General features: G+C 39.4%; 1 protein-coding gene across 4 annotated transcripts in view; it reads right to left on the bottom strand.

The window, feature by feature from the left end:
- Window positions 1-16,237, bottom strand: part of fam222ba (family with sequence similarity 222 member Ba) — a 68,397-nt gene extending 52,160 nt beyond the window's left edge. Inside the window, exon 1 of one of the 4 annotated variants that reach the window (XM_057820903.1) lies at window positions 16,116-16,237. The gene's annotated coding sequence lies outside the window, so the exon portion shown is untranslated. The other 3 variants (XM_057820902.1, XM_057820904.1, XM_057820905.1) reach the window with 3 other exon arrangements.
- Window positions 16,238-20,579: the final 4,342 nt, after the last annotated feature.

Here is a 20,579-nt window from a genome sequence, read left to right as displayed (position 1 = left end):
TTGAACATGGAATAGGAATTTGGACTTTGATCAACTCCGTTAACAGCTATCAGAAGGGGGAAAAATGTCTTCAATTGCTTCAAACTGCCCATTAAATGACATGCCAGGGATTGTCCTGTGAAGGTCACAGTCTTAGCCTATCCTTTCAGCTGCTTTTTCACAACACAACCCCGGGCTCTTTCCAACAACAGGAAGAATGTCATCTGGTTACTTTTCAAGGCACGCAGATACCATTCACTGTGGCCAACAATGGGTGCAAACAGGACCAGAGGGTGAGGAGGTTATAAAGAGCCCCATTCTAAGTGCCGCCCGCTCTCCAGCGCACTGCACGCATGCAGAAAAATAAAAACACACCCACACGCTCAGGCCTGGGCAAGGGTCACAGCAAAGGGCCAACTGCCTCCTCACCTCTGCAGTTCTGTCAAAGGAACCTCCGAAGCTCTCTGACACAGACTCCTCCACCAGTCAGGTCTTTTGAGACTCCCCATGATTGCATAGCATACGTGCATGGGTTATTTTGTCAAACCAAATGGAAGAAAAAATAACACAGAATACAGTGCACTACTCGCTGGACTGCTGTGCTATAGTGACAACATCTTATATCCTGAAGTACAGTACAGTGGTACCTCGACATATGATCGCTTCGACACACATCTTTTTGACATCCAGACTCGCAATTTGTTTCTACACCCCACGACATGCCTGAAATACGACGGTTTTCCCGCAAGACGGACGCACGGCGGATTTTGTTGTGAGAGAAATCAACATGGGTTCCAAAAAGGTTAGTACAGGTGGTGGAAAAAAAAAAAGAAAAGGTGACGCTTACCATTGAAATGAAGATGGAAATGATAGAAAAATATATGAGTGGTGTGCACGTCCGTGAACTGGCTCGACAATACGGCCTAGGATGTCGACGATCTCGACGCTCCTCCTCAGACCTCAATTCGCCAGTCTTTATAAAGGTGACAATTATTATTGTGGTAACATCACCAAAGAAATCGCCATCTTCGACAAGTATTTAATAATTTATTTCGGAACTTATATGCCACACAAAATGCCTACTGTCCACGGCAGTTAACTTGTGCCACACAACACGCCTACTGTCCCCGGCAGTTGACGGCAACAACAAAACATTAAAACTAGTGTTGCACCGATACCATTTTTTGGCCCCGATACCAATACCTGGCTGTGCAGTATCGGCCGACACCGATACCATACCGATACCACCCCGTTTATATATATATATATATATATATATATATATATATATATATTTATTTTCTTAATCCCCCCCCCGCAAAGAGCTACATAATTGGATGTGAAATCATTGCTATCAAGGCTTTGTCAGGCTGTTGCTTACCTTTGCAAAATAGGAAAAAGTACACTAAACCCTAGTAGACAATAGTTGAATAAACCTTTGGCTCTCAATGGCCAAAATAGTGCTAAATTTGTGAAATTAATAAAACATGTATAATACTAGCCCAACAGTAAGAAAGTAAAAATAAATTCATTATAATAAACTCTGAATGAACTGAATAAACTTTTTTAAACCTCTCAAAGCCCAAACAGTGCAACTTTCATGAAATTATTGTCACATTCATTCTGCTGCTGGTTAGATTGTGTTTTGTTGCTGGGCGTGGGGGCGTGGCACTTGAATCCAACGCAGGCTCATCAACGCAGCATTTAAGCACGGGTGATCTCAGAGAAGGCTGCCGAGATATTTGCCTTGCTGATCGCTATTTGACATCTGGCACAATAATCTCGCTACATTTGCTTGTTATGCCCCTGCATTGGGTTTTTCTGTTAGTGTGCTGCTCTCGTTTGTAACCGCTGCCTATCGTCTTAGTTTGTCCGTCGACCTGCTGTCACGGACTCCTTGTTATTTCTACTATCCCGCGATCGCGTGTTATTTTTTGTTTGCAATCATTAAACCCTTTTATGTATCCCCCGCTTGTTGTCTGCTTCGAGGTTCAACCTTGTTTCCGCATTTGCGGACGCTAACAATTATACGTAATAATAATTGACCACAGCATCCAATCTCTCCTTTTTTTCGGGAGGTGGGAGTCCCTTATTTCTATTTCTGAAAGGTGGCAACAATACTTTGGAAACACTTCCCAAATTACTGCGGCATTTCTTTCAGTAAAAGACAATAAAAGTAAAGTAGACGAAGTGAACTGACCAGAGATTGTTGCTCCGGTCCAGCGGCCTTCTTCCTCTGGATAGCAGTCCTGCTCTTGCAGGCTCAAACTCGTTGTGTTCGTTCACGTTTCGTCTTCAAATGTTTTATCAAGTTCGAGGTATTGAAACTGGCCGATTTAACTCCACATCTCCAAACTTTCAGTCCGCAAATCTTGCATGCAGCCATTGATTTTAATCGACGGGACTTCTATTTGGAAATATTTCCCGACCGCCCGCCGCCATATTTCCTGGTTTGTTTTTCGTCCATATGAAAGAGCCCCCTTTTGATTGGTCAGGAGTGGCTATTGGCCCGCTCTCATTGGTCTGGAGCAGGCCAATAGCGATAGCTGCTTGGTGTTCACGTGTCATCACACAACACAGAGACAGAGTGTAGTGAGCGCCAGGAGGAGAAAAAGGCTGTGGTCAAATGTTATAATAATGGACCGGTAAATGGTATCGGCGCCGTCTTTGTTGGTACTCGTCGATACCGATACCACCATTTCGGGCCGGATCGGCGCCCCCTGCCGATACTAGTATCGGTATCGGTGCATCTTTGATTAAAACAAAGTAAAATCTCTACCGCACCTAACTCACTCTGTCACCTCAGCCACACGGTGCGTTCAGGTGCAGCACGCAAAACACATCCGCCACATTAGAACCCGATTCGTTACATTATTACAGGAATTATAATTATGTTATTATTCCGATTTGTATTTATAACTTATTTGTTTTGCTATGTGCTATGTGTAATTGCCATTTGTTATAGTATCAGCAGTATTTGTTAAGGATTTAGTGTACATTTTCAGGCTGTGGAACAAATTAATGGAATTATAATGCATTCTTCTGGGAAAATCCTGCTTGACATACGACCATTTCAACTTACAAACAAGGCCCTGGAACGAATTAACTTCGTATATAGTTGTACCACTGTATTCATATCCTAAGTCCTAACAACAACAAATATGACGAGTATTTTCCCTCCAAATGTCATGAAATTAAAGCCATTTTCTCTTAATTTGGTCCACTTAATTTTACATAGAAAACATGTTTTTTTTCTTTTTTCTTTTTAATACTATAAGTAAAATTGAGTTGCGTATATGACAATTAAGCGCTGCATGCTGAGTGAATAAAAGTATTACATGATTGCTTCTTGAAAGAAGAAAAAACGACCGATCTGACCATTCGGAACAGATGGCCATCCAAGCAGCCAGTCCTATCCAAAGCAACAAAACTGTGACAACCACTTGGCCCGCGTGTCAAAGTGCTAGCTCCAAAAACTGCAAATTGGAGGACACATTGATTATCTTTTTCATTCAATTTTGTTATATTTCACTGGAAAAGTGTGTACTTTGTACTCATTGAACATCAAACATAAGGCAAATGGAAACATTGTGAGTTAAAATTAACTTTTTATAGGGTGCTTATTGAACTCATTGTTTGCCATTGACAGCGCTAGACGTCCAATCCATTTTGACTGGGAAAGATAAATGAATGTTTACTCGCCCCTCCCGGTCAAAATGAGTTTGACGTCTATGGCTGTTTACTAACGCCGGCGAGTCTCATTTCAAATCTAGTTCTGTATACATGTGCTTATGCCGCCGAGTCTGTCATTTCTCATGTAGTTCTATATACATGTGATATCTACTGAAGAATTATGTGGGCGTAGTTTGTAGCAACGTGGGCGAAGTTTGTAGCAACTGGGCGTTGTTTGTAGCAGCTGTCGGCGGTATTTTATCTAGCGGCATGAGTTGTGGAATGTGGATGTTTACTCTCGGTCCGTTCCTCATTGCGTCCTGAAGACCACACTGACTGTGTTTTAGTTCCGCTTTACTTATCTTATTTGTGAATTGTTCTCGAATCTTCAGCGGCCGAATCGCAAATAATCTAAAAATCGGGAATTTCATATACCTTTATTGAACATCACCATTGTGATGTGCATGTGCGCAGTAGTTCCATCACAGGATGTGCAGTTGTTTTTTTTCAACAAGCAAACTTTTGTTTTGCTGCATAAAAGCAGCAAGTGTGCAGAGACATGGCCTCCTGGATCCCTTTTAAAGCAGTCTTCATAATTCACAGATGAACCCCTTTAGCCCAGATTAAACGGTATTAGGGGGAGTTTACATGGCGACTTTGTGACACCAAGACACAATGACTGTGTTGTGGAATGGCCTCGCCTTCATATGGTGTAGGCGAAGACACAAACCATTGAATCCGGCCTCCAAAGTGAAAAGGATTCAATTGCAGGGGCTTGCTCCGCATCCATAATCAATGAAAAGCTCCCGCGCCGATTACGTCAGCACTCGCACACGTCACAGGGCGTGCGCAGTGGTGCTAGTGCTACTAAACATTCAAAACAGCAAATGGCGGAACATCAGCTTTAATTTACTGTTTTTATAATATTTTTAATTTATATGTTTCCATTTTTGTGCCTTTTGGAGCAAATGAAAAATGCCATTGCTAGGAGTGGGCGGGTATGTTGTCTTCCGGGCTGAGGAGGTTATTGGAGTCAAAGTGCATCATTGGCTGTCGCCTTGTAAATCTGCACCGCCCCCTAGGGGCTGGCATGAATACCACATGGTTTTCACGTGGAATTGAGACATTTTTCGAATGGAGACGGAAACATATAAATGCAAATTTGAAATTTTCCGTATTCTCAGAGAGTAGCCATGTAAACGACCCCTATATGAATACAATGTGGTCATGGTGAGTCAACCAAAGTCTTCCCTAAAAGAGCTAATCAAGTCATCTGGTGAAAATGCTTCAAGTTTCAGTATCGCAAACTCCCAAAAAGTCGCAATGTCAGTTTTTTCTATTACCGTTCAGCCCTAACGTCTATTATTGTCAACGGAAGTAAATCAACTTTAGAGTGTTATTGAGGGCCATACTAGAATATTTGTATTTAACCCTTGAGAGTCGAAGGACGCGCCGGCGCGTCCTCAGCGCACGTCGTCTTTGAAGTGCCCTCGCGTTTTAATTACGTCACCCACATGCCGTTGGTTGGTCTCGTTTTAAAGTGCGGAAGTTGCGGTTTACTCTCGTTGTTATTTGAAGTCAATCGACCAACTAAAACGTGAGATATTGTCATTTAAGTTTTATAGTTTTATTGTCCTCTCAAAAAAACATTAAAACGCTGCATGGATAATTTGTTTATGTCTATATTTCCATCATTTCTTGTCCTTTTTCAAAACGGAAGCTCCATGAAAAAAACACAAATCAAACGAACCCTTTCGAAGTCACAGTGGAAGCACAACATGCGTTTTTTTTTTTTTTTAAATAAATATAACTGCCGTGCGAGGTTCCACCGAACGAGAGGGAGGAGTGTTCTGAAGCAGCGAGGTGGCGACCGACGGCCGTTTGAATCGAGCGAGCGAGCGACTTTGTGTGACTTTGAGAATGAACGGATAACTAAATTTAGCGCAAGCAATTGAGCTTTTTGATCAACGTGAGGAAGAGGATGGTCCAAATTCGTCATCATCGTCTTCTTCGGAAGAGTCCTCGAGTGAAGATAGTGACGGATTTGAACACGTGGGTGACGCCATCGACGAGCAGAGGTAAGCCAACCCACTTTTTTTTTTTATGCTGCTGAAAAAGTTTCTTTTGAAAGTTTCTTTTGATATTGCAAGACAAAGTTAATTTTGATGCAATATAAGTGTGTGTTTGTGTATATAATAATAAAATGTGCATATTGGATCAAAGTATAATTTGTGGTCTTCCTTCTATGTGAAGATTAGGGATGTAGCACATATTCAGCTATGGTATTCTTTCTATTGTCATACATATAGATTTCCATTATTATTTATTTCTGTATATATTTTTATTTTATACTTTATTATTTTCATAAATACTGACTTTTTTTTCATGTACATTTATAGTGACAATGAAAGTAAAGTGAAATGAAAATGGAAGGGTGGAAAGAGGACCGACACCCCATGGAAGTGTGGGCTGTGTGATGTAGCCCTGTGTCTAATTCCAGGACGAAACTGCTTTTCGGAGTGGCATGCCTGAAAAATAATTAACTTATTTATTGTTAATATTTTTGAAAATACTTTTTTTCCCAATGTTATATATATATTTTTTTCCCCACAATCAGTCTTCTCAATTTGTGTTTATAAATGTGTGTTCAAGAAGCTTGATTGTGTGTACATAGTTTTCATCAGGTGATGGGCCGCAATACCTAAACTCATATAGAGATGGCCTCTAAACACTTTTTGTGTTAGATGGTATATTTTTTCACTGTTCTTCACTGTTTGGTCTGCTGTATATAACCTGTTTTGACTAGAGCATGTATAAAGGCAAAAAACGCCTATGGCTATACCTGTTGTTTATGTTGAATTGTCAAATATAAGACTATTTATTCTAAGTTTTTTGGTTGAATGTTCATCCTAACATGTTGAATAAATATTACAAAGTTTCAAAACGGTTCGTTACGCATGTTTGGTTATCAATTGGACATCAATATTAAAAATTTTGACAAAACGATTTTGGAATTTTTGGTCTTTTTGGGCCCAAAATGATGATTTATAATTGGTCAGTGAAGGAAACAACAGTTTGGACATGAAGTTCAAGGTGTCACAAAAAAAGGGACCAAATCAGGCCACCGTAAACAATTCTTTCTTTGAAATATAAAGGCAACTTTAAAGGCATGCAAAATAAGACAAAATAGGCCCAGACCTTAAAGGGTTAATGTTTTTAAGTTTTTTTTTAAAAATTAACTTGTGAATTTATAGTTTTATTCATTTATAAAAATATATCCATATTAAATAATATACATATGTGAACATCAGATTTTGTTTCAGTTTTGTGTTTTTCAATTACCGAAAATATTAACCTCTATAAAGAGTTAAAAAGGGATCAACATGATAGCGGTTGCTAATGAAAGAAATGCATTGATCAGTCCTCACATATTAGGATAAAAATATTAATCCTGCGAACACTTTCAATAATAATAATAATAATTTTAATAATACACAAATTTTAGATTTCACTCAAAAAAATAGATCAAAGCATGTAGGGCTGCAGCTATCGATTATTTTAGTAGTCGATTAATCGATGAGCTAGTTAGTTCGATTAATCGAGTAATCAGATAAGGAACATAAAAAATTAAAATACCTGAGCTGAGCCTCAAACGGTATTTAAATTAAAGAGGATCTATGTACAACAAAAATTTGGCTAACTTACATAGCAAAAGGCTGCTAGCTTAAATGCTATAAAACGCGAATGTTTTTTTTTGGTTTGTTTTTTGTTTTTTTACACAATGCTCTTTATAAATGGTTCGGACACATATTTCCACAAAAAACATCTAAATATACCTACAAACTACTTTACGAATGCGTTAAAGAACATTACCTCGAACAAAAGCTTATGTTGGTCTTAATAAGGAGCAGCAGCTGGATTTATTAACATGAAATGAGGCAGACTAGAGGGCAGTGTATCCACCCAAATCAATTAAACTGAATGCAAACACTTTTAAAACAAACCATTACAACACCGCTTTAATTAAACGAATACTCGAAGCAGCAAAATTTAATTCGAATATTTTTTTCTAATCGAATACTCGAGTTAATCGATTAATCGTTGCAGCACTAAAAGCATGTATCAAAAGTTGCAATAAAGCAACTATGCTTTGATTAGAAAATTACAGTTCAATTTTATGACAAATCCCACTCGCACTCGTTATTCTGTTTGTGAAGCTCGTCCCAAATAATGATTCCGAACGGAGAAATTCATTCTCTAATGAAGCATTTAAAATATTAAAAATAAAGCCCAATTAGCCGACAGCCTTTTACATTTCCTCCCCCTCTCTTCTAATCCTCCGGAAGCTTTATCTAACGTTTGTGCCAAGTATGACACATTGAACTCACTGAGTGAGTGTGTATGTGTATCTCCACCGGCGGCAGGCAGCTTTACTGGTGCTTTGTTAGGGCATTCTTTGTGACCCCGCAGACTGGGTCATCCGCAAAGCCTCTGAAGCTCCAGCTAATGATGCCCTGATATGTACACTTGGCAAGAAGACTGGAAAACTACAACAACAGATACTATAATGATATTTATTAGCATTGCCCAGGATGTAATATGGGGCTCGCCTTGCAGTCTCTTATTAGACTGAGAGCCTAGTTTTGGGGGTGGAGAGGCTCAATGATCTGATTGAGACAGCCTTATCTTGTGCCATAAACAGATAGCTGAATCTGGCCTGCTCCTCTGCTGCTGATGAAGGCAGATAAACAGCTCCGTTGTCTCCAGTGACTCCGTCGAGGCTGATCACACCGAGATGCCCTCGTGCCTCCCGCTGCTATGGCTGTTGTTTCTGCCGCGAATGTCACAGTGAGGCATGCATTCTTCCACGATTGCCCTCGAGATGAAGACAAAACAATTGCTAAAAGCCCTCTTTGGGCTTGGGTATTTGCTTTCAGCCTTCTCTGGCTTAGTGCTTCAGGTTTGTTGATCGGGCAATCTACCCGGAAAGGCAAGAGCTTTTTATTTTTTCCCCCCCATCTAATTGGAATTGGATAGCCTGCATGCTAATCCTCACACTACAAAATAAAAAGCAGCAACATGTATTGCAAAGGAAGGCACAAAGTGTGCCTGCAGTCATATGGCTAAACACAAACCAAATGCCATACGACCTGCAGCCCTTCAGGTCATTTCCTTGCTCTCAGGCTAAGGCACAACTGGGCCACGGTAGCCATAACAACCAATTTGCAAGTAGGGCTGCCACAAACGATTATTTTGATTGCCGACTAATCACTCATTATTTTTGCAATTAGTTGACTAATCAGTTCACAAAAATCATGTTATATATTGTTTATTTTACAGAAATAATGCGTTAAGAAACTAAAAAAATTTTTTTTTGGAAAATTCTTAGGTCAATAATGTCTCTAAACAATTAATCGACTACCAAAATAGGTGTCGACTAATATAATCATCGATTTGTTGATTATTCGTGGTAACCCTATTTGCAAGGAGCATGCACTCCCACATTTTTGACTCCCCGACCTGATTGTGACCCTCACACTGTTGTTCTTCAAAAAAAGGACCAAGCATCTGCTCCAGGCCTTAAACTGCACAACACAGCAGCCAGGACACACCGGGAAAAGGGAATATGGGGACAAGCTGCTTTAAAAAATATAACAAGGTACAGAGAATAAAAATCTCCTATATATGCACATAAAATTCACAGGCAACACCTGCTGGAGATTTAACATCCACTAGCCCCTGCAGGGAAAGAGGATTGGGGAGAGAGGCTGGTTGCATATTTCCAATTCAAATACCACTTCCATCTTGCTCGTTCCAGAAAAGACAGGGCCGTATTATTCAACAATAACAGGGGGAAAAATGTGACTATCGACTAATCAATGGGATATAATGACCTCCGTGTGACTGCAAGTTCTCAACACCCTTTGTACCTTGTGATGTTTTTCACAGTCTTACACTGTCACCTAAGACATAAAGTAGGGCTTTGATATTATCCTCTTATTACTGCAGTCAGTCTTTATGTTGTTCTGCTGACAAGTGCAGGACCTTTTGAAACATAAAGCCCACGAGCTGCACTGGAAGACACTCAAGAACAATTGCTTTAACTTAGACGGATTATAGGTGTCTCCTAGCTTAATCAAGTAATTTAACATTTGGAAATATGTGTGGAAAAAAATGTATTGAAGATTTTTTTTCTTAGGAAACAAAAACAACAAAGCGCAAAACAAGTTCAACGCTTCATAAGGCAATTTTTGGACGAACCCAGCCAAAATGGAATGGACGTCTAGCGCCGGCAATGGTATTGAAACATGAGCATTCACACCTAGTCCTCCCAGTTTAAATGAATTATACATCTATCGTTGTCAGTGGCAGACAATGAGTTAAATACTATCAATTTAAAAACATTTCAACATTTTATTTTTTTATAATCCTATTAATTCATGAACACATGATTAATCATAAAAATTATAAATTAAATCTGTTGTCCACATATGTGACAGCACATTTTCACTTACAACCTAAAGGGTTTAAAATGTTAAATGTTGAAAAACATTAATGTAAACAATGTGCAAAACTCTCCTCGCTTCCCCCACATTTGTGCAGTCAACCCCCAAATGCAACGTAATTACATCAAAAACAAACTCTTTATAATAGTAATAGTGCTGCAACGATTAACTCAAGTAATTTGATTTGAAAAAAAGATTCAATTAAATTTTGCTGCTTCGAGTATTTGTTTAATTAAAGTGGTGTTGTAATGGTTTGTTTTGAAAGTGCATTTTTGCGTTTTTTTTTATTAGGGTGGATAGTCCAAGAGTGGGAACCTCTTGGTACCTCACGATACAGCAAATCATTCTAGTATATTCTACAAAGAACTAATAACCAGAAAAACAAGTTTCTGTTGTGAATTGAAATGAGTTTATCACTAGTAGATGTCCAATCCATTTGAACTGGGAGCCATTCGCTGCCATCTCTCCCACTTTAAACGGATTGAACGTCTACGGCCGTCAGTGGCAGCGAATGAGGTCATTTTGGGCCATTTAAGGCCATTTACCTGTTAATTTTCAGTTACTTCCTATTGAATTTGGGGTGTTTTATGAGTTAATTCCTGTTTATTTTGAGTTACAGAACAGGAAGTGACCTGGGAATCACCCAAATGAATAGGCAGTGACTCAAACGCAACAGGAAATGACCTGTAAATGCCCTAAAATGAACAGCAAGTGACCTGTAAATGCCCCGAAAATCAGACCGAATGACTGTGAATGCTCTGGTTTCAAATGAACGAACGTTCCCTGTCTAAATGGATTGAGCGTCAAGCACCGTCACTGGCAGCCTTAGAGTTAATTGAGACACTATTATGGTGGAAGATTTTGGTAGCAACCTGTTGGTTTATTTATTAATTAATTAATTTTTTTTTAGACATTGACACCGTTTTAAATCGATATCTCGATTCTTGACAGGAGCATATCGATAACCTATTGGGATACAAAGTATCACGATATATCATCATTTCGATATTTTGTCACACCCCTAGTGGATACACTGCCTGCTAGTGGCAGCAGTGAATATGACATAACTCATTTTACAAGGCTGAATCCCGCTGCTCCCTGTTAAGACCAACATAGGCTTTTGTTTTTGTTTGAGCTAATGTTTTTTGAGGGAATATGTGTTTAAACCATTTAAGAGCTTTATTAAAAAATATATATATATTTTTTTTAAGTTAACATTTTATAGCATTTAAGCTAGCAGACTTTTGCTATGTAAGTTAACCAACTGTTCTGTTGTTGTACTTAAATCCTCATTAATTTATTTTTTATACCATTTGAGGCTCAGCTGAGGTGTTTTAATTTTGTAAGTTCGTTATCCGATTACTCGATTATTCGAACTAACTAGTTATTGATTATTCGATTACTAAAATAATCGATAGCCGCAGTCCTAAATAATAGTGATTGGTCGCGAGATTCTTTTTTTTTTTTTTTTTTTTTTTTTAAAACCCAACATTAAAAACAATTTTTTTCAATCATTCGGAATAAAAAAAACATTCATAAAATCGATTTAATGTCTAGGTCTATTGTGCGGTTTTACATTTTACTCCCCTCACTACAAGATGGGTCAGTGTTCATCATAGATCATTTTGTTTGGCTCCAAGGCAACACAAATTTCAGGAGCTGATAAGCTTTCGCATGACCGATGTCCGGAGCCTTGACATGCCATGTCATTCATATTTGTTTTCATTAACATCCGACCTTCTCTTCACACACATCTGAGGCCAAGATGCTGCACTGCAAAAGCAAATAAGGTTCTTCTACCTACACTGTAAATCAATACATTCCAATTTATTTGTCAGTGATTGGCAGGAAAACCTCAAGGCAAACTTGCTTTTCTGCCCTCAAGCAAAGACTCTCGGTTTGTGGTGACAGGTCAAAGAGTCAGCACATGACTCATGAACGACTGGTATTTCCCTTTGGTGGAGAGCACTCATTCTTTAGCGTGCTGACCGGCGTGACATGAACAAATGAACCAGGTGCTCCTGACATTCAGGCTTGTCAGCTAGCTTTTTAGTTGATTAGCAAATGCACAAATCACGATCAGACTTCATTCCAAGTTGGAAAACACTCAATGCTGCATGCTAACTAGGAGTGTTACAATATGCTTAAATGGTAACATATCATGATATGTTAGTTCATTCGCCCCAGTCAAAAGGAAATGGCCGTTGAGCACCGTCAATGGCACTAAAACATGAGCATTTAAGGCCAGTCATCCTGGTTTAAATGAATTTTAACTTTTTAAAATGATTTACGATATTGATAACCTATTGGGATTACAAAGTAACGCGAGTATTTAAGTGGTATGATAGTCAATGATGACATGACAGAAAATAGAGCTCCGTCATCACAGGGGAATTCTGTAGTGTCGTTCACTTTCTAGTAGAAATCGACCGATATGGGTTTTTCAGGACAGTACTAGAGGGGCTGTTAACCGATTTTTGGAGCCAATATTCACTACCAGTAAAGAGTCAAAATTGGTGTAAATTTAATAATCAACTGCATTGAAATGCCTAAAGCATATTTATTGAAACACACAAAAGAAAATAATAACTAATAATAGGGGGAGGTGTGGTTCGGTGTAGGGCTGCAGCTATCGAATATTTAAGTAATCGAGTATTCGACTGAAAATTCTATCGATTAATCGAGTAATCAGATAAAACATTTTATTAGGTAAAGAGCAATTATGAATGTATATGAGAAAACAAAAGATTTCACCTAATATCTAACCATTTTCAGCAAATAAATGTCTTTATTTTCGATGTACATTGTTGAAAAATGCCAACAATTGCATCTCATATGTGACTAGAACAAAACAAAAACAATTCACGGCTTTCCTTACGAAAACTTCTAGATCTTATAAAAAAAAAAAAAAAAAAAAAATCTCATTTCTTACCTAAAAATGTCATTACACTTGATAACACACATCACTTAAAAGTTTTTCCACGTGTTCCAATTGAATTTCCATTTGTGTCAAGCTATTCTTAAGTTGTAGTCAAGTTTTAAGTAAGTCTAAATTGAACGTCCTGATAGGATTTTGAGTTTTTGCAGTGCTCAAAATAAATGTATGATACCCGCTGTATTGGACACATTAGGCACCAGTGCTACTTGGTGTTTTATCCAGCAATGACTTCTGAGCTAAAATTGAGTGCTAGTTCTACATAAATATCCTAACACCGCCGAGTCTGTCATATCGCATCTAGTTCCATATACATGTGATATCTATGAGACGCATCAGACGCTACCACTGTGGCATCATGCGGACATTGTTTGTAGCAAGGCTAGCATAGTTTGTAGCGGCTGTCGGCTGCAGTCAGATATTATTTTTTCTTCCTTTACGCACGTGTCGTCAGCGCGTTGTCCCGCATTAAAAGTAGTCCGGGCAAAACGTGATGCTTAGAGTTGGCAAAATCAAACGATTCCTCAAGGCGAATAAAAATACTCAGATCAATTTTTACACTCGAGTTATTCGAGTATTCGTTTCAGCTCTAGTTCAGTGGTAGTCGTTCCCCAACCCAGAGGTTGTGGGTTCGATTTTCCGCCCTGAATCCTGATGACCTCGTCTACGTATCCTTGAGCAAGATACTAAACCCCTGTGTCACCATTAGGTAGATGAGGATATAGTGTGAAGCACTCTGAGGTCCTTAAAAAGGTGGAAAGGCGTAATACAAGTGTAACTCCATTTACCATTACCATTTAACAAATCAGAGGATGTGGTGAATACTAGTGCAGGAGACAGCAGGCCGGAAAGAGAGGCGCGGCTGCATCTGAGCCGAAATAACCCAATTTTAAATAGATTTTTATATTGGCCGGTCGGATAAAAAAAAAAAAAATTTCAAATATTGGCGCCGATAATTGTTCTATCTCTACTTTCAAGTACTTCTTACGGGAAAATGTGTTTACAAAACCAAATTGTGGCTTGCTGAAAACAATCGTGTTTGACCTTTGAGGTTTCACTGTATTGTACAGCTAACCCCTGTTATTGATGGAGGAGAGGGACTAAAAAATACTAGGGAATAAGCAAATTTACTAATGCTGAACCGCAAATATGTGAGAGTTCACTGTGTAAGGTTTTTAGCATCACAATATCCCCAAGTATCTACTGTAAAAGCTTTATTCTGGTAGAGGTGACATTATAGCACTTTACAGATGGGAGAGGCCTTACAGTCATTTGTTTCTAAGACCTAATTAATCTTCATTGCGCTGGGAAACATAGCACCCCGTTGCAAAAAGGCTTCCTTCTGCTCGATAATTGCACTGAGTCTGGGGGGCTGAGTTTCCCCGACGACACGCTCTGAAATTTAATTATCTGCTCTACGGCGAATGTAAGCAGGAGGAAAAAAAACGCTATTTTGTAAAAGTGTACTTTTGGACAGAGCAAGGGCAGGATCTATTTCTGGGAACATCCTCCCAGCTTGCAATAAAATCAGAGACGTAACCTTTACCATGATATATAAAGGCTTTTTTTCTACTTAACAAAAAATTAGCTGGGATAGGCTCCAGCACCTCCGCGACCCTCGTGAGGAAAAGCAGCATGGAAAATGAATGAATGAATGAAAAAAATAGGCATACTTTATTTTCTGAACTTAATCTGCCATTGACGGTGAGCGAATGATCGCTGCCAAGCCTCCCAGTCAAAATGGATTGATGTCTCTTGCCCTCAGTGGCAACCAAGAAGTTCATTATCCAACCGTAGTCCAATTAGTTAGCACTAGTTTTGCACCAATACAAATTTTAACACCCAGCCACGTGGTATCGGCTGATGACGAGTGGACGTCTATCATCATCTTGGACAAGCGCTCCATTTTTTTTTTTGGGACGGATGCATGTGTAGCTGACGGCCATCTTGGTTAGGGCAACAAGCGGTGGGAAACTAGATCTCGGAGAGTACGTACTGCGCACCATCGGCACGATATTTTAACTATTGCCCGATACCACATCATTTTTGTGTCGTACTGTATCGGTGCAGCACTACTTGGCATACAAAATAAACAAAGCACAAGGCATACAGTCCAAGCATCTCACCTTGTGAAAAGCATTCCTCTGTATTATCCAGCCATACTCCAGTCTTAGGAATAATGCCCATGACTCAGTACAGCCCCCAAAAAACAACAGCAGCAGCATTAACATTCCACCGTGCAAAGATCAGACTCGGAGGGGGCAGAAACATCGATAGGATCCCATTAGTTAAGTGCGCCCTTAGGATACCCGAAATTTGATCAGAGACAGACCTCTTCTGTCCAGACACAAACCATTAGTCGCTGTGGTGAAAAAAAGACTGCTCATCACAAACCACCTCTCCTTCTAAATCTTCACTCCTCTTCCTCTGAGGCCGATGTGCTGCCCGGTGACGTCAACCTATTGTTATCACCTTTAACACTTGCTTTCGCAGGTGGATGAAACAGCCATCTCGCCTAGTCCCCAACACCACTGCGGCCAACATGTGCACCGATACGCGGAAAGAACTTAATTATGGCTAAATAAAGCCTTGACACGAATAGCAGAAGCAACTCTAACCACATAAAACGCAAGGGGGCACGACTGTGTAAATGTGATGAAGCTGATTTGATACGGAAAAGGTCGTAAATTCACATATGTTGCCACAAGAACTAGCCGGGCATCTTCAAATTACATGGGGGGAAAACAACCGATTTCATTCAGTCCTTTGCTTCGAGCACGAATGCATTGAGAGGTGAAATTAGATTGACGATAATGGTTAGTATGACTGCAGGTTGCGAGTAAAAAGAGTGGCAGTTGAGTGGCCAGCTCCAGGCTAGCTAACCTAGCACGTCTCAAACGTACACAGTCCCATTGTTGCCCTCTCCTCCTCGCCTTTTTGCCCAAATGTGTGCGCTCAAACGTAGCCGGCCAGTCACCGAGATGGGAAAGCAAACATTGCGTAGCAAAAACACATTTACTTACTCTCCGTCAACCTCTGCGAAAGGCATCTTTTAGTTGGTCGCCATGGTTCAAAACGGACAGATTTACTCCCGTCGCTGTGCGCTGCCGAATCACTGCTTCTGCTGCTGTCTGCGGCAGCAACTTCCGGCGCATGCGCGCTACATGGCTACGTCTGCACAGTAGTTAAAGGGACAGTCAACACTTTTATTATGTGCGCCCCAGTAGAAAAAAAAACTAATCGACTGCCATGGACGGCGGTAGACGTCCAATCAGGGGTGAAAGTGGCTTGAAATTCTTGCCGGAACTCCCCGACGGGAAGGTCGCCACGGAGCCAGAAATGTCATTTATTTATTGATTCTTTTTTTTTTTTTTTTTTTTTGGGGGGGGGGGGGGGTCAAACTTCTTACACCACTGACACGCAAAGAAAACTGTTTTAGCACGGTTATTTCTATAACACATACAAAAACTGATTTTCGTTCAAAATTGTATTTTTTCAATGATTTGCAAAATAAAATTCAAGAAAAACAGCAATAACCCCAACTTACATCTCCTAATTTTTATTTTCCCTCATTTCCTCACATATTAAATGCCAAATCTCAATTTTAACTACTTAAGAACATAAGATGTATATTACAATTGAAGTTAATGTAAACATTTACTCTTTTTTTTAAAAAATAATAAATACTGTATATAAGTAACATACATTCAGAAAAATAAGTACAAATGACTTATATTATGCAGAGTGAAATGGAATATGTTTTGAAGATCACGCAAACATTGACTTTTTTTTTTTTAATCATAAGGAAATGGATAAGTAGCCTAACATAAATGAACAAAAATAAGTCCACAGTGCACATTGACAGCTAAGATGTTCTGAACCTCCCCATCAGAGCAAATAAAACTAAATATGATAAATAAGCCTCCTCAATTCTTTCATTGCTCTTAAAGATTTGATCCATTTATGTTGCATTGCCCTCGCATCAATTCAACAACCTTTTTTTTTTTCTTTCTTTTTTTGCTGTTCCAGAAAACATGCACATTTGAACCAATCAGAGCTAACTATCTTTGCTGATCACATGTCAGTATGTCAGCCAATTGAATGGATAAATGAGTCCAGGCGTTTTGCTTTGCTAAGTGCATTCGCACATTGATGCTACTCATCATCGTCAGACTCAGATAACTGAAGCAACTGGGGAAACCTCCATGCCGTCCGTGGGATAAAATAAATAATAAATATTGGTGGAAATGGATTACGCTACACAAGCACTTTATTATGCTTGTTGTTAACACTTGTGTATGTAAATCTGTGTCTGATGTCGGTAAATTGTTTTCTTCTTGGAGATGAAATGCCTGTGTGGCAGCTTAGCATTTTTTTTTTTTTTTTTTACATAGCGTTTTGACAGTTGCCGTCATGTTTTCGGAATGAATGCACCGTGTACCAGAACTGCGTTCTGGCCCTGAATCTTATGCCGGAACTGCGTTCCTGACCGTTCTGGCCCGCTTTCACCCCTGCGTCCAATCCATTTGAAGTGGGAGGGTTGACAGATCGCTGCTAACCCTCTCTGTTCAAATGGATCAGACGAGTGATAAAATAATTTAAACTCACAGCAGAAGGATCAAGAGAACACGATTCATACCTGTCAAGTTGTACAGTTTCGGCGTAATTTGTACAAGTGAGCACTCATTTTTTTATGTGTACGCCGTACGTTCAAAATCTGTACATTTTTCGTGCATTACGTTTTTTTCCCCCCGTTTGGATTTTGTCACCGTTTCGGCAACGAGACAATGTGCGTTACGATCAGAGGCGTAGCAAGGGTCCCCGGGGGCCCCAGGCAACAAGCGACATGGGGCCCTTCGAGCGTGTGCAAGCAAGAGGGACAGTTGGACTTGGAGCAATAGCATATTTAATACAAGTATAATAACGCCTCGGTCTCATAGAGCGCTTTTTAGGCAGTGTTGTAAGTAACGCGTTACTGTAATCTGATTACTTTCTTTCAGTAACGAGCAATCTAACGCGTTCATTTTTCCAAGCAAGTAATCTGATTAAAGTTAGTTTCCTCAGTGCCTGTGCGTTACTATTTTGTTGTTGCCTCATACTGTATGTAGAATGAAGACTACGAACTGTACGAAGACCATTTGAATAGAAAATACTGCTCTTAGGTTTGGGAGTGACATCACATCTCACGTTTTCTCATCGGGAAAAAAACGGGTCATGTGTATTACCATGCTGTGTGTGTGCCATCTGCCACGGCGGTCAACAACATAGCTTGGCTACCTTGTCAGAATATACCACAAACAGCTGCATTTGCTCAACGGAAATACAGCCATTACTTCACATTTCTGTCCAGTAAAGATGACAAAAATATCTCCGTGCATTGCAAACTCTGCGCTGGCTCAGAAAGACTCGACCACTAAAAACTTGACATCCAATTCAACAAGGAAGCACTTGGAATTACAGCACAACGCGGAAAAACTCGAAACAAAGCCGACAGGTAACGAGACAACCAGCACTTCTACAGTTTGTAACCAGCCTTTATAACATGTGTAATTATGTACATTTTATAGTTAGATGTTCATTTTATAGTTAGAGTTTGTAATCGTAGGCTGAGTTTTACATTTGTGGGACTGGGGGAAAAGCATTCTGAAGACTCTGAAACAAAAGTCAAAAGTTTGGACACACTTCATCATTTTTGCGTTTTATACAGTATATTTTCACTACTATTGTAAATTCTCACTGAAGGCCTCAAAACTATGAACGAACATGTGGAATGGCAAAAAAAAGTGAAATAACTGAAAACAGGTTTTGTATTCTACGTTCTTCAAAGTTTGAGGTGTCGCCAAACTTTTGGCCAAGACTGTATATGTATATACTGTATATACACATCTTGACACTGTTCGAGTTCAATCAACTGTTCAAGTTGTTGTTGGTAGCGTTTGAAAGCTTAGGTTTGAAGAAATTCTAAATATCCATCTTGCCTCCTCTGGTGTAGTTTTGGCTAAGCAAAGCAAAGGATAGTCACATGATCTGTTCGAAAAATGATTTTGACCCATTATGAAAACTGTACGTTGTAGGGTTTTTGTTCATTTCATTCATTTTTGTTGTTGGTTTTATTGCTTTACAACTTTTATAGACAACATTTTAACGGGTCTTTATTTCATAAGGGAAGTTCAGAATTTTTTACATTAGGCTTAATCTTGGAGTTAGTGGGGGTTTGATTAGTCGTTGGAGTTGATTTTAACAAATTTCGTGCAGTTTGTCAGTTATTTGTTAGTTTCAGGGCTCCGGAATGGCTAAGCTAAGGCGAGTCAATGGTGGTTGAAATCAACTCCATCGACTAATTAAACCCCCGCTAACGCAAAGATTAAGCCTTATGTAAAAAATTCAATAACACGCGATGACATTTATCTGTTATTTTTATGTTGAGGCAGCAAAAGGAGAAAAATTGGTAAAAAAGTAACTGATAAGTTACTTTTAAAGCAACTTAGTTACTTTGATAATGAAGTAATCAGTAAAGTTTTTTTTTTTTAGGTGTATTCAGTAATTAAATTACTTTTTTAAGTAATCCGTGACAACACTGTTTTTAGGACACTCAAAGTGCCCAGCTTCTACTAAATTAATGGTAAATGATGTTATACTTATATAGCGCTTTTCCACCTTTCAAGGCACTCAAAGGGACATAAAACCGCAGTAATATAGTACACTCACTGCTGTCTTGCTTCCTTTTCTCCTCTTCTGCTTTTTTTTCTTTCTTTTGTCGCTTCCAGAAGGATAACTTCTCTTCATTTTGGATATACGGCAATTAAAAAAAAGCCAAATCGCCGCTTACTCTCACTCCGAGTCACGTGAGGGAGGGGCGGGGAGTGTAGCTGAGTGAAGGGGCCCCTTCAGGGAACTCAGACACGAGGCTTTCACGAGGCAGTAAAGCTGCGTGTGCTAAATCTGTTAGCTCTCTGGGGGCCCCTGCTGGCCCTAGGCAATTGCCTGGTTTGCCTAATGGGCAATTGAATGACGCGAGAAAAGTCAGAGACACTGAGAGAGAAGAGTGTTGTGACGCTGTAGCAAGAGCGATGCTAGGGTAGGTGGCTCCAATATTTCCTGACTGTAGCCGACAGCCTACAATCTACGCCTAGGTATGAAATGCTTATAGAACTACATGTGAAATGACAGACGGCGGCGTTAATAAACAGCCGCCATTTTGAAGCAGTAGACTTCTCAGAAAGGCTCTGCTGTAGTGAACTTCCTAGCGAACTTAAGTAACTTTATATTTAAAATACTCCTAATTCGTCAAAATCTTGACTTGAATCTATCTTTAAATGATGAAACAGTTTTAAAACTGTAACATGTCGAAAGTAGATATAAGGGAACTGATGCAAAAACGGTAGCAATTTTTAACAACTTTAACAGTTAATTCACAACATTAAACGATTTCCAAACATAGCAAAGGTTACTATGTTTTTTTTTTAATGAAAAAAAAACAAAGCATG

Source organism: Corythoichthys intestinalis, chromosome 18 (assembly GCF_030265065.1).
Source record: "Corythoichthys intestinalis isolate RoL2023-P3 chromosome 18, ASM3026506v1, whole genome shotgun sequence".
Classification (NCBI taxonomy): domain Eukaryota; kingdom Metazoa; phylum Chordata; class Actinopteri; order Syngnathiformes; family Syngnathidae; genus Corythoichthys; species Corythoichthys intestinalis.
The sequence above is the reverse complement of the archived record's forward strand: the minus strand, read 5'-3'. Positions and strand labels throughout refer to the sequence as shown.